The sequence below is a fragment of the Sturnira hondurensis genome, unplaced genomic scaffold, assembly GCF_014824575.4.
Source record: "Sturnira hondurensis isolate 20B ecotype Veracruz unplaced genomic scaffold, ASM1482457v3 Scaffold0024805, whole genome shotgun sequence".
Classification (NCBI taxonomy): Eukaryota; Metazoa; Chordata; class Mammalia; order Chiroptera; family Phyllostomidae; genus Sturnira; species Sturnira hondurensis.
In genome coordinates, this window is record NW_028097436.1 from 1,323,341 (window position 1) to 1,335,955 (window position 12,615).

Below are 12,615 nucleotides of genomic sequence, written 5' to 3' on the forward strand. Positions count from 1 at the left end.
TCCTTTGTGAATCTCAGCTCTGAGTACTGATCACATGGGCTTTGCCATAAGGTTCATTTCATGTTATCTTCAAGGCATGACGTAGTTTCAACATGTATTTTCTTGTTCTGGTTGGCCTTTCTTGGAAGAAGTCAGAACCTTCCAGTTTGAACTTTTGTCTTTATATCTGTGATGGGATTCTTTTCCCGGGGCACTGGCTTCAGCCTAACCAGAAGTGTGTGTGGGGTAAGGGCGGGAGAGGGTGCCACCTCTCCCATCTGGAAGGGCAGGGCCTCGGTCGGCTTCCTAAAAGAGGCAGTGTGCCTCCAGTGAGTGGCAGCCCCTTTATCATTCTCAGTGATTGCTGTTGGGCTTGAAGACTTCCAATTTAGATGGCGGTTTAGGGGATTGTGACAAGCTCCCTATTGCATTGAGGGAGATTCCTTTCTACCACAGGGATTGCATTCTGAGTTCTCTGTGATATTCAGAGTGGGTAAGATTCTTTGGGACAAGATGCTAATTCATTGAAATGTGATTTCGGCATCCTCAGCTGTCTGTTTTTGTGATTGGAAACAGAACTTACAAACCAACGAAGAAATACCAAATTAACTTCTAGCAATCATGTAATTTTTAAGAAATCCCATATTCCCACCCCTAATTTTTTCTCTTTCATTAAAAAACAGAATAATTCCCTCTTGCTTCTTTCTTTGGGTTTTCATGTTTCTAGCCAGGTCCTGAAATGGATTGGAGAGACCACAGTCTCCAAAGTTGTTATTCCAATATCCCAGTGAATTCTCAGCTGGGAGAATGGAACCTCTGGCATTCTTCCCAGAAAGCCAGCTTGGTTTCTTCGTGGAAAGTATAGCATAGCCCTAGGAACAAGGAGGCTGGAATTCTGACTCTGTCCTAGCTGCTGACCTTGGACGAAACACTCAGCACCTCTGTTCTTCAGTGGTGTCATGGAGGGAAAGGCTAGAGGGCACTGCCCACTCCCGTGGGTTTCAGGAGGTGACAGAAACAGCATGACAGTCCCGCAGCATTCTCTGAAATGCTCAGGAGAGGATGAGAGCCAAGTGTAAAATGTTTGTCTTGTGTGCTTGGTGACTTCGCCATCTCAGGAGGTCCACATGAGACCCGTATTAGGGAACCATACGGAATTTCATATGGAATTTCTTTTATTTTCCTGAAAGTGCATAGAAGCTTAATGTTAAAGAACTGCAAGCCCTCACTGGGGTCAGCATCCTCCTCACTTGACAGATGAAGAGACTGAACCTGGGGATGGTGACATGGTTTGCCCATGTGTGTGCAGCTGGGTGGAGCAGGGCTGGCACTGAAAAACAGTGTCCTTACTCCTGGCCTGTGCCCCACTCACTGCCACAGTCACCTTCCCCTAGCACACTCTGTTCTGACTTCTGTGAGCTGGGTTTGCTGATTGCATGGGGCGTTCCTTCCAGGCCACCCTTGGGAACCTCCGGGAGAATCAGAAGGACATGAGAGCAGCCTCGACACAGCGCTAGTCCTTTCCAGCATGCATCCCAAACTTTCTAATCTTCATCTGGTCTTTTTCAGCTGTCCTTTCCAGCAGGCACCCAAACCTCATCTTTGTTACATTTTTTCTTGTAATAAACACCCCATAATGCAGCTTCAGAAACATTTGTGAATCTGTAAGTGCTCACCTGCACCTTACACCTCACTAGCACGTATCCTAATGACTCTGCACTGAGCAGGAGCTCTTAATGCAAGAAACTACATAGACCTTCACCCACGGATACAGCGGAATATGCTTACATGTGCTTCCATGCCATACACATGTTATATGTACAAAAGGAAGTAGTCTTTTTGCACCTATGGAAGAAAAGATTTTCACATATGATGCCTTTGTCATTGGTGCTAGGATGTCTTGAATTCTTCCAAGAAGGTGGAAACTCTATCTTGGCAGCATATTATGAAGCTTATGGGAGCATGGCATTTATTTCCTCATCCTCTGCACAGTAAAACAGCCCCATGGCGCCTCTGCATCACTTGAAATATGTGTTACTTCCAAAATGTTTCCCATTTACACATACCCACCAAATGGCACTATGAATTGATCAATATCAGGTTTTTAGACAACCCATTTTATTATAAACAGATGCATTTATTTGGTTTGTTCATTGCAGGGCTTTTGTTTGAAGTAAAACCAGAGTCTTGTTTTACTGCTGCTGAGTGTCTTTCAGGCTTCCCTTGGCCTTCTCCCCTGGTCTGTTGGACGTGGGCTGGGTGGGTGGCATCATCACAGGTTTGGTGGAGCAGTGCATCTGGTCTCTGGGTTCAACGCTTGCTGACTGACTGGGAGGTGTCCAGATCACCCGTGAACACCAAACGGGTGCAAAGTAGTCTATTTTGGATTTCCTCTGAGTAAATATAGAACTCTTTTCTTTGCCCTCGTTCCTACAATGCCAACTAATTATCTCCTCCCCCTCCTGGCTCAGTCTAACCAGATGCAGTTAATTTACACTGTCTCTCTCAGAGTTTTCTCACACACCAGGCACGCTCCACTGTGGCCCCAGGGAACCCTGTTCATTCCCGGGGAATTGTGCGTGCTCGGGGGAGGGGAAGAGGAGGCCCCAGAGCAGGTCCCAAACTTCTCACCACCCGAGACTCCTTTGTTTTTTCTCTCTGTGAATCCAGGGTTTGGCAAAATTCTGCCTGCCAAAGTGTACTTGACAAGACTAATTCAGCTGTCATTCCATTTTTATTAGTCAAAGACATATAACAGAATGGCAAGGAAGCTCATCCCATAAGTGCCCTTGATCTCATCAGTGGCCAATCAGAGTTTTTGACCCCAAAGAGACATGCTCTGTCATGTTACCCTGCTGACATGATCGACTTCCAGCTCAACCAGAAAACAACTTGACCTTTCACTTAGCCCATGTGACTGCATCCTGGGCAGATATTCAGTTAGTAACAGGCTGCTTGAAAATATTTAAAAAAATAGCTTTTGCTACTTTGAGGCTCCTTAGTTGGATATCATTGGATTTTGCAACAGGGCGGCCCCTGTAGAGACATAGTTCTCCATTTCCTAAGACTTAGGTCCAGATCGGGAACTCTTTTTCCCTTTTAAATTACTCCCGCTTGATCTCTCTAGAAACATTAATTTAATTTTTATTTTCAGTTGTCTTTCCAGCATGCTTTCATGCATTCTTGGGCACCACACCCCACTCCAAAAAGCCAGGCCAATGTGCAGCCCCACAGAGCCTGCTGTGAGACCCAGCGCCACCTAGCAGGGCCTTCCTTCCGTGTCAAATGTGTGTTTGCGGAGAGCGGAGGAGGGCTTGGTGGGCTTTAGTGTAAAAGTTCAAAGTCCCTCTTTGGAAAAACCCAACAGAACAGAACAAAACAAAAACAACAATGCAAACAACATCCTGACTGTGGTGGTCCACCTCAGTCTTGTCTATGAAGAGCTGTGTGTGGTAAAAAATAAAATAAAATAAAATAAAAACTCATTTGCATTCTGTGGTTTCAGAGAGAAGGTCTCATTCAACATAGTTTTTCATGGGCTTAGCTCTCTCTCTCTGGAATCTTCTGTAGATGTACTGAAACTCTAGGGCTCAAGGTCATCTGGTAGTTCATGAGAGGAGGATTTTAGGGAGAATGTCACCAGTGTGAGAGAAGAAAAAAAAGAGTCCTGTTAGTTGCAGCCCTATTAAAAGTCAGATGGGTGGAGAGGACAAGATTTCTCTTTGAATCTCTGAAGGCTGCCTCTGTCCATGTGTATGCTGGTAGGATTCTTTCTTTCTCCTTTCTTTCTTTTTACGGAAATTTTATTTATTTATATTTAGAGAGAGGGGAATGGAGGGAGAAAGAGAGGGAGAGAAACATCAATGTGTGGTTGCCTCTCACGCACCCTCTACTGGGAACCTGGCCTGCAACCCAGGCATGTGACCTGACAGGGAATTGAACTGGCAACCCTTTGGTTCACAGGCCAGTGCTCAATCCACTGAGCCACACCATTCAAAGTGATATTTTCAATTAAAAGGGCAGTTTCAACCTATTTCTTGTTTGTTAAATATGAGAAAATCTAGTCTTTTGTCTTGGGACATAGGTCTCCTCTATTTCTGACCATTTTAAGAGCTGATGTGTTTGTATTCATTTTCGTTTTCAAGAAGCCAAACAAACAACAGAATGACTGTCATTCAAAAGGTTTCCTCAGAAATATTTGGTGTTCAGTTGCCTGTGAGGGGTTTTCCTGATACTATCTTCCTCTTTTTAAAAAGTTAATTGTGGCAAAATATACATGATATAAAATTGGCCGTCTTAACCCAGTCTCCAGTTCAGAGTTATGACATCCATTCACACCGGTGTGCAACCAATAAAGCCACCCACCTAGACAACTCCTTCATGTTGCAAAACTGATGTTACATCCCACTAAACAGCAACTCCTCAGTCCCCCTTCTTCCCAAGCCTAGGCCTCCCACCACCTACTTTCTGTCTCTATGAATTTGACCACTTACTCCAAGTACCTGAATATACATGGAACTATATATATAGCTTTTGTCCTTTATTTCACTCAGCATAATGTCCTCCAGGTTCCTTCATGTTATAGCAGATGTCAGAATTTGACTCTTGTGAATAAGGCTGCTATGAGCATGGTGGGCAAATGTCTCTTTGAGTCTCTGCTTTCAGGGTTTTTTTTGGTGTCTGCCCAGAAGTGGGATTGTTGGACTATAGCGTAGTTCAGTGAACTGCTGTGTAGTTCCATTGTGGCTGCACCATTTCCCATTTGTACCAAGAGCACAGGTTCTATTTTTTTATTTTATTTTTCCTTTATTTAATTCTTGTTCAAGTACAGTTTTCTGTCTTATATTCCCAGCCCTGCCCCCCCAGTGCTCCTCATCTCCCTCCCATTTCCACCCCCACCTTAGTTATTGTCCATGTGTCCTTTATACTTGTTCATGTGAGTCCATCCCCTTTTCCCCTGTGATTCTCTCCCCTCTTCCCTCTGGTCCCTGACAGCCTGTTCCGTATTTGAGTGTCTTTGGTCATATTTTGCTTGCTTGTTTGTTTTGTTGTTTAGATTCCTGTTAACGGTGATATCATAGGGTATTTGTCTTTCATCGCCTGGCTTATTTCACTCAGCATAATGCTTTCCAGTTCTATCCATGATTTTGCAAAGGGTAGGAGCTCCTTCTTCCTTTCTGCTGCATAGAATTCCATTGTGTAAATGTAGCATAGCTTTTTGATCCAGTCATTTACCGATAGGCATCTAGGTTGTTTCCAGCTCTTGGCTATCGTAAATTGTGCTGGTTCTAACTTCTCTATATCTCCACATTACCTGCTATTTTCTTGTTTTCAGATTTTTGTTTTTGTTTTTTGTTTGAGAGTTGCCATCCTAATGGGTATGCCTTTTTTCTTTTAAATGAAGTTTTCTTCTGCCACCATCTCTGTAGGCATCGTCAGCCGATGCTTTCTCCTCTGGTCCAGGCTTCTTGTTCACGTTCCCTGGACATCTAACACGTCTTTTTCTTGCCTGTCTCTGGCCCACCAACTGCCTTCTTCCAGGTGCTTGAATCCACTTTCCTCTGGGTCATTCCTCTCTCCAGTGTACCACTTAACTCCAGGAAAGAGGTATTTGTGGGATAGGAAAGTTTAGACAATCACTGTGGGGAGTAAAGCCCTTCTTGCATGCTAGAGGGTATGGCATTAATCCTGAATCCTGAAGTTTTTCTTTTTGTTAATTTATTAAACAAAATTGATAAGAATCCATTCTTGATTTGTGGTGTAAATTCTGCTTGTAACCCCACTGGGTCTTTCAGCACAGAAGCAGTGTTTGGGAAGTAGGGAGATTTCACCTCTTGGTGAGATTCATGCCCACAAAGTCTAGCAGGTTCCTGCCATCCTAGGCCACTCGGGCTAGTTTGTAACCCTATTCATTCCCTCTCCCTGGAATGGGCGAGTCAGATCTATCAGTAGTGAGACCTCCTGAATGAGAATTCTGTCTCTGAGGATGAACAAGAGATATGCTCAACATTTATCTAATATTTAATTGGCACTTGTGTATGCTGGGCATTGTGGTAAAGAATTTGTATTAAATAATCTTCTTAATTAATCTTCAGTGGCTGAGAAAATTCTCAATTTTACAGAGGAAAAAATAAGACTTAAGGAGTTAGATAATTTGGCCAAAGTCACATAGCTAGTTTCAGTGGTGAAGTTGGACTGTGGTCAATGGGTGGACGTTGCAGAGAAGACTTTGCTGTAATAGAAGTAAAGACTTCCCAGAATTCAGAGCTGTCAAAGAATGGGAACATTGGTGAGAATGGTCTGGAAGAACTCCCGGTAGAAACATTGGAGAAGGGATCTGTTCTCTGGGAAGTGGTGGGTGTCATTTGTCCCTGAAGTGTCATTTAACTCGGAGACTATACATGTCATATTCAACTGTGTGACAGGTTGAAATATCAACTGTGTGACAGAGAGGAATCATGGTGTAGTAGAAATAGCCTTATACGAGGGCCGGGGCACCTGCTTCTGGCCCCAGATCATTCACTAACTGGCTGCTTAATGTTACAGAGGCCGCTGGCTGCCTCATGGAGCCTTGGTCTCCCTGGGTATAAAACAAAGTGCTTTGGATTCATGGGTGATCTTAACATTACCTTCCAGCTCTAAGTGCCCTGATTCTAGCTGAGGGCCCAGGTTGGGGTGTCAGACATGCTAAGTCATCATCCTTGCTCATCAATAATTTATGGGACCTATTAATATTTGCCTCCTCTGCCCAGATGCCCCATCTCCAGGGGAGGGGAGACCAGTGCTGTGAAGTCTACAAAAGCCTGGCCCCGGGCAATGATTTTTTTTAGTGAAAGTTCCATTCCCTCAGGGAGGGTTTAGATTTTTTTCACTGAAAACACATTATCTACCCCAAGTGAATGTATCATTCTTTCATGTTTTCCTTCCTTTATTTTTGGGTAAAACCTTTGCTAATTTCTTAGTCATTTCAGGGGGACACAGGTATAGGAGAAAGGAGTCTTGTTCACTTGCTGGTGAAGGAAAAAAATGTCCCTTTAGGTTAAAGCACTTCACCAGATGACGACCCGAGCCAAGTGGTGAAGAAGAAATGAAACTTCCTTTGAGAAAATGACTCTCCTGGTCCCGATTCAAGAGGTGGTGCTGAAAAGTTATGATGTTCACTCCTCTGGTTGTGTTAGTTTTCAAGAATGGTAGTTACCCTACTTGACTGACTAGTCTTCCTAGACTTGCAGAGCTTTTGGATTTGACACAAACTAGCTTAGTCATCTATACATTGGTTCACACCATCATTCTTGATTTAGTCATATTTTTCTGTTGTTCAGTTAGTAAGCAAATATTTCTGACTCCTGCTACTGACAGAGCTCCAGGGAATGTAACAGGCATCATTCCTGTTCTCATGGAGTTGACAACTTAAATAATCATACAAAGAAATAGAAACTGTGAAAAGTGTTCTGAACACTAGGTAAGTGGAGGGTAGATAGATTCCAGCTTTCCAGTTCTCTGTGAATCCAAATGGAATCAAAATGTTTGTTCTGTCGAACAGCTCTTGAGTATTTTATCTTCTTTCTCTTGGCTCACAACTTTTCTATCCAGAATACCTACCCCCCAACTCTCTGCTAGTATAAATCCTCTCTCTTTTCTAGTTCATATTCTACCTCCTCAAAGATATCTAGTCTTGTAGTCAAAGTCTTTTCACTTGACACTTGTCACATGTGCTTGCTCTGGTTAGGATGTGTGGGTATGGGTTTTTTGTTTGTTTGTTTTTACTTATTTGGGCTTAGCTTACATTCCCCAACTATACTGTAATTCTTGAATGTTTGGCATCATATGTCATTTAAGTGTTGACTCTAATATTTATTAGCTATGTGATATGTTGGGTTGTTATAGTAATACATTAGTGTATGTAAGGTGCCCACACAGTGCATGATTTAATAGATGCTTCAAATATCACAGCAGTTATTATCCTGTATCTTCCATAGTGTCCATCCAGTGGCTTAGGTATTACAGGCACTCAGCAAATATCAGTTGACAGACTAATTTGGGTTGCCAAGCATCAAAGTGTTTGGATGACGGAGTCCTTTGCCAATTCATATAGGATCTTTTCTGTAACTACTTGTGTTTGACAACTGCTTAGCATCTTACTCACCTGTGGCTGTTAGGTATAAAATAATGCCAAGATCAGATACTTCTGGTTGCAAGGCAGAATGAATCCTTATTTAATCAGTCAATATTTTTCAAGGGCCCATTATATCATGGACTTTGCAAGGTGCTCTTAGGGATAAGAAGATTGAATAGACACCATGCTTTCCTATCAGGAACTTAGAGTTCAGGTGGAAAAACAAAGGGTATGCAGAAATAAGAGTGATGCCATGTAGAATGTAAAGAGTGTCATAAAAGAGGTAGAGAGAAAAACTCTGGAGGATCCAAAGTGGGAAGATGATTTTTGTCTAGGAAGAGGTGTGTGGGGTAATGGGTGTAACGTGGACATACAGAGTTGGGGTCAAAGGGCATTCTAGGAAGAGGAAAATGTGCAGGAAAAGGCACGTGGAAAGAAAGGAATTTTCCGAATCTGCTTGTGGTATTAGAAGGGCGTGGATATGTGCGAAGGGGGATAATAAGAGAAGATGGAAAGATTATCTGGGTTCTTATTTGGAAGGCATTCCAGGCCCATACCAAAATAGTTTGACATTATTTTGTTGGTTATGAGGAGACATCAAAGGATTTTACATCACAAAATCTCGCATTCAGGTCAATATTTTAGAGAGAGAAATTTAAGGATGGATTGGAATACGGAGAACAGAAGTAGGGGAATCTATCAGGAAGATGTTACACTAGTTCATGAATGTTTTCCTTTTGGGGACATTTTTGGGAATTTATCAGTCTACCTGCCAAAACTTAAACATTATTTCCATCACTCTATGCCACCAGGAACTAGGGAGATAGGCGCAGACTTCAAATTTTGTGACTTCCTATAAAAATATCCCAGTTCCTGAATTAGTTTCTTTTAAGTTCGTCTGAACCTGCCCTCTTCCACCACCAGCAGTGGCTGGGAGGTTCCCCTGCCAAGCAGCGCTCCCTGGAGGTGAGAGGCCCATTTCCCCCCTCTCCATACCCCACTTCCCTTCCCCTAATGCACCCAACACTCTAAAGCTTTTGCTGATGTTGCCACTTGTCCCCATGAGTATGTGTCCTTTGTTCACTGGAAAGCTCAGATCCCTTGCAAAGAACTGCTGTTGTGCCATCTGGCAATCTGTGAATTTTTTAGTAGCCTGGATGTTTGTGAGAAAGCAGAAACTCAGAGGCCAGGATACAAACCATTTACAAGTAGTTCCTTAGAAAAGAGGGGAAAAGACTGAAACCAGTTCACTTTTACCAGTATTTTCTCATTCAAAATGCTTGTGTAGGTTCCTCTGGGCCAATTCCCAGTGAAGGTCAGAGGACCGATGAGATGTACGGGGTTATTCAGAACACATAATGGTATGCTTCCACTTCTGGCTTCTTCCTTGTAAAACTGGGTGATGTGATTCAAGAGCAGATTTGCCAGGAAGTAGATGAGTCAAGGGAGTCTAAGAACAGTGCTCTGAAATTGTGCTGTGTCGGAAATAAGAAATGGGTATTTGTTTCTGGGAAAGGTACCTCTTTCCGGAATTATCTGGCTGGTTGGCTGGGGAACTAAAGAACCAGAGCTTGGGAAAGATTGATAAAGCTACATGTTCACCCACAGAGAACCTTCTAGAACAGTTCCTTTCTTTCTTTTTATCTTTGTGCAAATGGGGCTGGGTAAGTTCTTCCGGGTCTACTTTTGACCCGGCCAAGAGGCTAAAAGGCAGATGGTTGGGAAATAGGACACATATCCCAAGGAAATGAAAAGGAAGCTTTGCAGAGAGAATATACAGGTGAGGGTGCTGCCCACTAAAACTTAACTAGATTATTTCTTCTTCACAGGCCCACGCTCAATCCACTGAGCTACACCAGCCAGGGCTAACTCGATTATTTCTTAATTTGAAATCTTGTAAGATCATCCTTTGTTGCTTTGTTCTTCACGTTGGCCTAGAACCACAGCCGGAGGGAGCACTGGATTAGAAAGGAAGTGGCTGGGTGGCAACGAGGCTCCAACTGTGTCAGATGGGCCCGACTCAGCTCTGCAAGGAGTCAGCATTTCCTCAGTCTTGACCAATAAGTAGTGAAGCGAGTGTCCCCCAGGAAGGTGGGCACTAAACTCAGTGTCCAGGGAAGGAAAACGCCCAGTCCCCTCAAGACCGCCCAGGAGCCAGGCCTGGTGAGAAAGGCTGTGCATGCACCGCAGAACAGGAGCTTCTGAGAAGGAAACAGGGAAATTCCTAATCGTGCTGATAAGATGGCAGGAGTGGCAGCCTGTGCGGGGATGGAACCGCTGGGTCTGGGCCAGCTCTTTGAGGTTAACACCTCCATATTTTATGGCCCATAGGGTGCCAGGACTTTTGAAAAAGAGAACTCGCAAAAGGACAGTATGTTCAGGGTCACTGCTCCGCTGAATGTTGTTACTCACACATAATCCCTCTGATGGAGTCTTGAGGCAGGTCCCTGTGGAGAAAAAGGGTGAGCTTTTTTGGTTTTTGGGGATCCAAATCTGTACAATGGCACAAGACATTTTCCTGATCGATTTAAAGCTATGTGCATGACTCATTTTAGCTGTGGAGTGGGGCTGCCATCCCACATTTCAGCTGAGAAAACTCAGTTGAAGAGAGATTGTGGAACAAGCGGGTCACAGACTCAAATGGGATTAGAGACAAGATCTCATGTCCCCAAGACAAAACTGAGATGATCTATGCAAAGTAAGGGACGGGAGAAAAGGTGGTGACATTCATGTCAAATATGTCATGGCTGAACCACAGCTTCTGGATGAACTGAAGCTCTGGGGGTTTGTCACCTTCCCGGCACCTGGCCAGGGGTCACGCTGACAGCATTTCACTTCATGATAAGCTGTAATTCTGTACACAGCCAGTTTCTCCTGTGCAACGACTTTGTCTTACTTCAGAAGAAGTGAGGTGGCACATTGGACACAGATTTATGACATGTGGGTTGAGTCCTTGAAGTGGCTGTTATTCCTGCAGTGTGATAATGAGTGTAGTAAAATCTGGCTTTAGATCTGGGTTTAACTACTCCTGGGCCATGCATGCATTCACCTTCATTCATTCTCACTGGACCTGGAGTGGCTGGATTTAGCAAATGCAAAGATGAGATGCCCAGGTAAATTTAAATATCAGATAAACAGAAATAGTTCTTTTTAGTATAAGTGTGTCTCGGTTAAATTTGAGTTTCTGATAAACAACAAATACATTCTCAGGATAACACTTTCCCACACAGTATTTGGGATATAGTTACACTGAAAAGTTAATTTGTCGTTAGTCTGACGTTCAAAATTAATTGGCCATCCTGTATTTTTTCTGAAAACCCTTCCTGAATCATGGTTTCTTGTGTAAGGGTAGGACAGTAAGGGCTGCCTCCCCGCCCTGGTGGGGAGGGCCAGTGAAGGGCCCCGAGGCATAGCTGGCCCTGGGGCCAATTGGCATGTGCTCCTTTTCTCCCCTTAGTGTTTTTTTCTTCTACCTTCATGCGGTCGGTAGAAATCATCATCATTTGCTCTATGTGGAAGTTGATTCATACTTAGGAGATTCATTTGGGAGGCTGCTAGCTGAGTGGAAAGCATTATTGGGAAATATAGGCATTGTTTAGATCCCTTGTCTTTGCCGGTTATTCTGCCGAGACCCCCCTTCTCAGCATTCTGTCTCTTTTCTCTTTCTCTTTTTTTTTGTCACCTCTCAGTGCCTTGGTCGTGCTCTGTCTAGACCCTGTTTTATGGACTTGTCACCTCCCTTATGTTGCTGGTGCTTAGTGTCCACCGTCTGTCTCCTGTCCACTTTCATTCCGACTACCCCAAAAGCCTTTGTTCAGGTTCCCAAAATCTCCTTCCTCAGCGCTTCCAACATGTGGGATTGTTTAGGCCCGAGTGATAAATTGCACAGAGTTAGAGGTAAGGGGAAGCTCCCCTCTCCCTGCTTGGTCTTGGCTGACGTTTGAACAAGAGCCAGACTTTGCTTCGATTTAACGCTAACAGTCCACTTGATGCTTGCCCAAGTACATCTAGAGTGGCTAATGCATTTTATCATCCAGATGTTGAGTCATGAGATGAAGGATAACCACACTGAGACATATATCTGGGTAATTTAGTGAACCTAAAAAAAAATTCCAACTTTGAAAGTTTGGTGTCACGTCCAGTCAACCTATGTAGAAAAAAAAGATGGCAGATTTTAAAGTTCTCGTTTCCTTCCCTTGCTTCCTTCGCACACCAACCTTGTCCCCATCTCCCCTTTTTTCCTTTGTTCCCCTTTCTTTCTACCTCCTGCCTTTGATTTTAGGGTCCCTTGCTTTCTCCCCACTTACCTTGAGGGCTGTCTACATTTCTAGAGGGATGTCTACATTTGATTGCACACAGGCAATCAGAAACATCTCCATGGGCAGCTTGAACCCTAATGCCTTTCTCTCCTCTCCCCCTTCTTTGTTTCCTTCCCTGATGAGGGATGAAATGCTGGTTTCGCTGTAGGTGTTCTGTTTATAACTCCGGGTTGGCGGTTTTCACTCTGAGTGGAGTCCATT

At 43.7% G+C, this 12,615-nt stretch overlaps 1 protein-coding gene across 1 annotated transcript in view; it reads left to right on the forward strand.

Annotated features, from left to right (window-relative positions):
* The window catches only part of EBF2 (EBF transcription factor 2), a 190,620-nt gene that overhangs the window by 11,240 nt on the left and 166,765 nt on the right, over positions 1-12,615 (forward strand). The gene's annotated exons all lie outside the window — the stretch shown is intronic.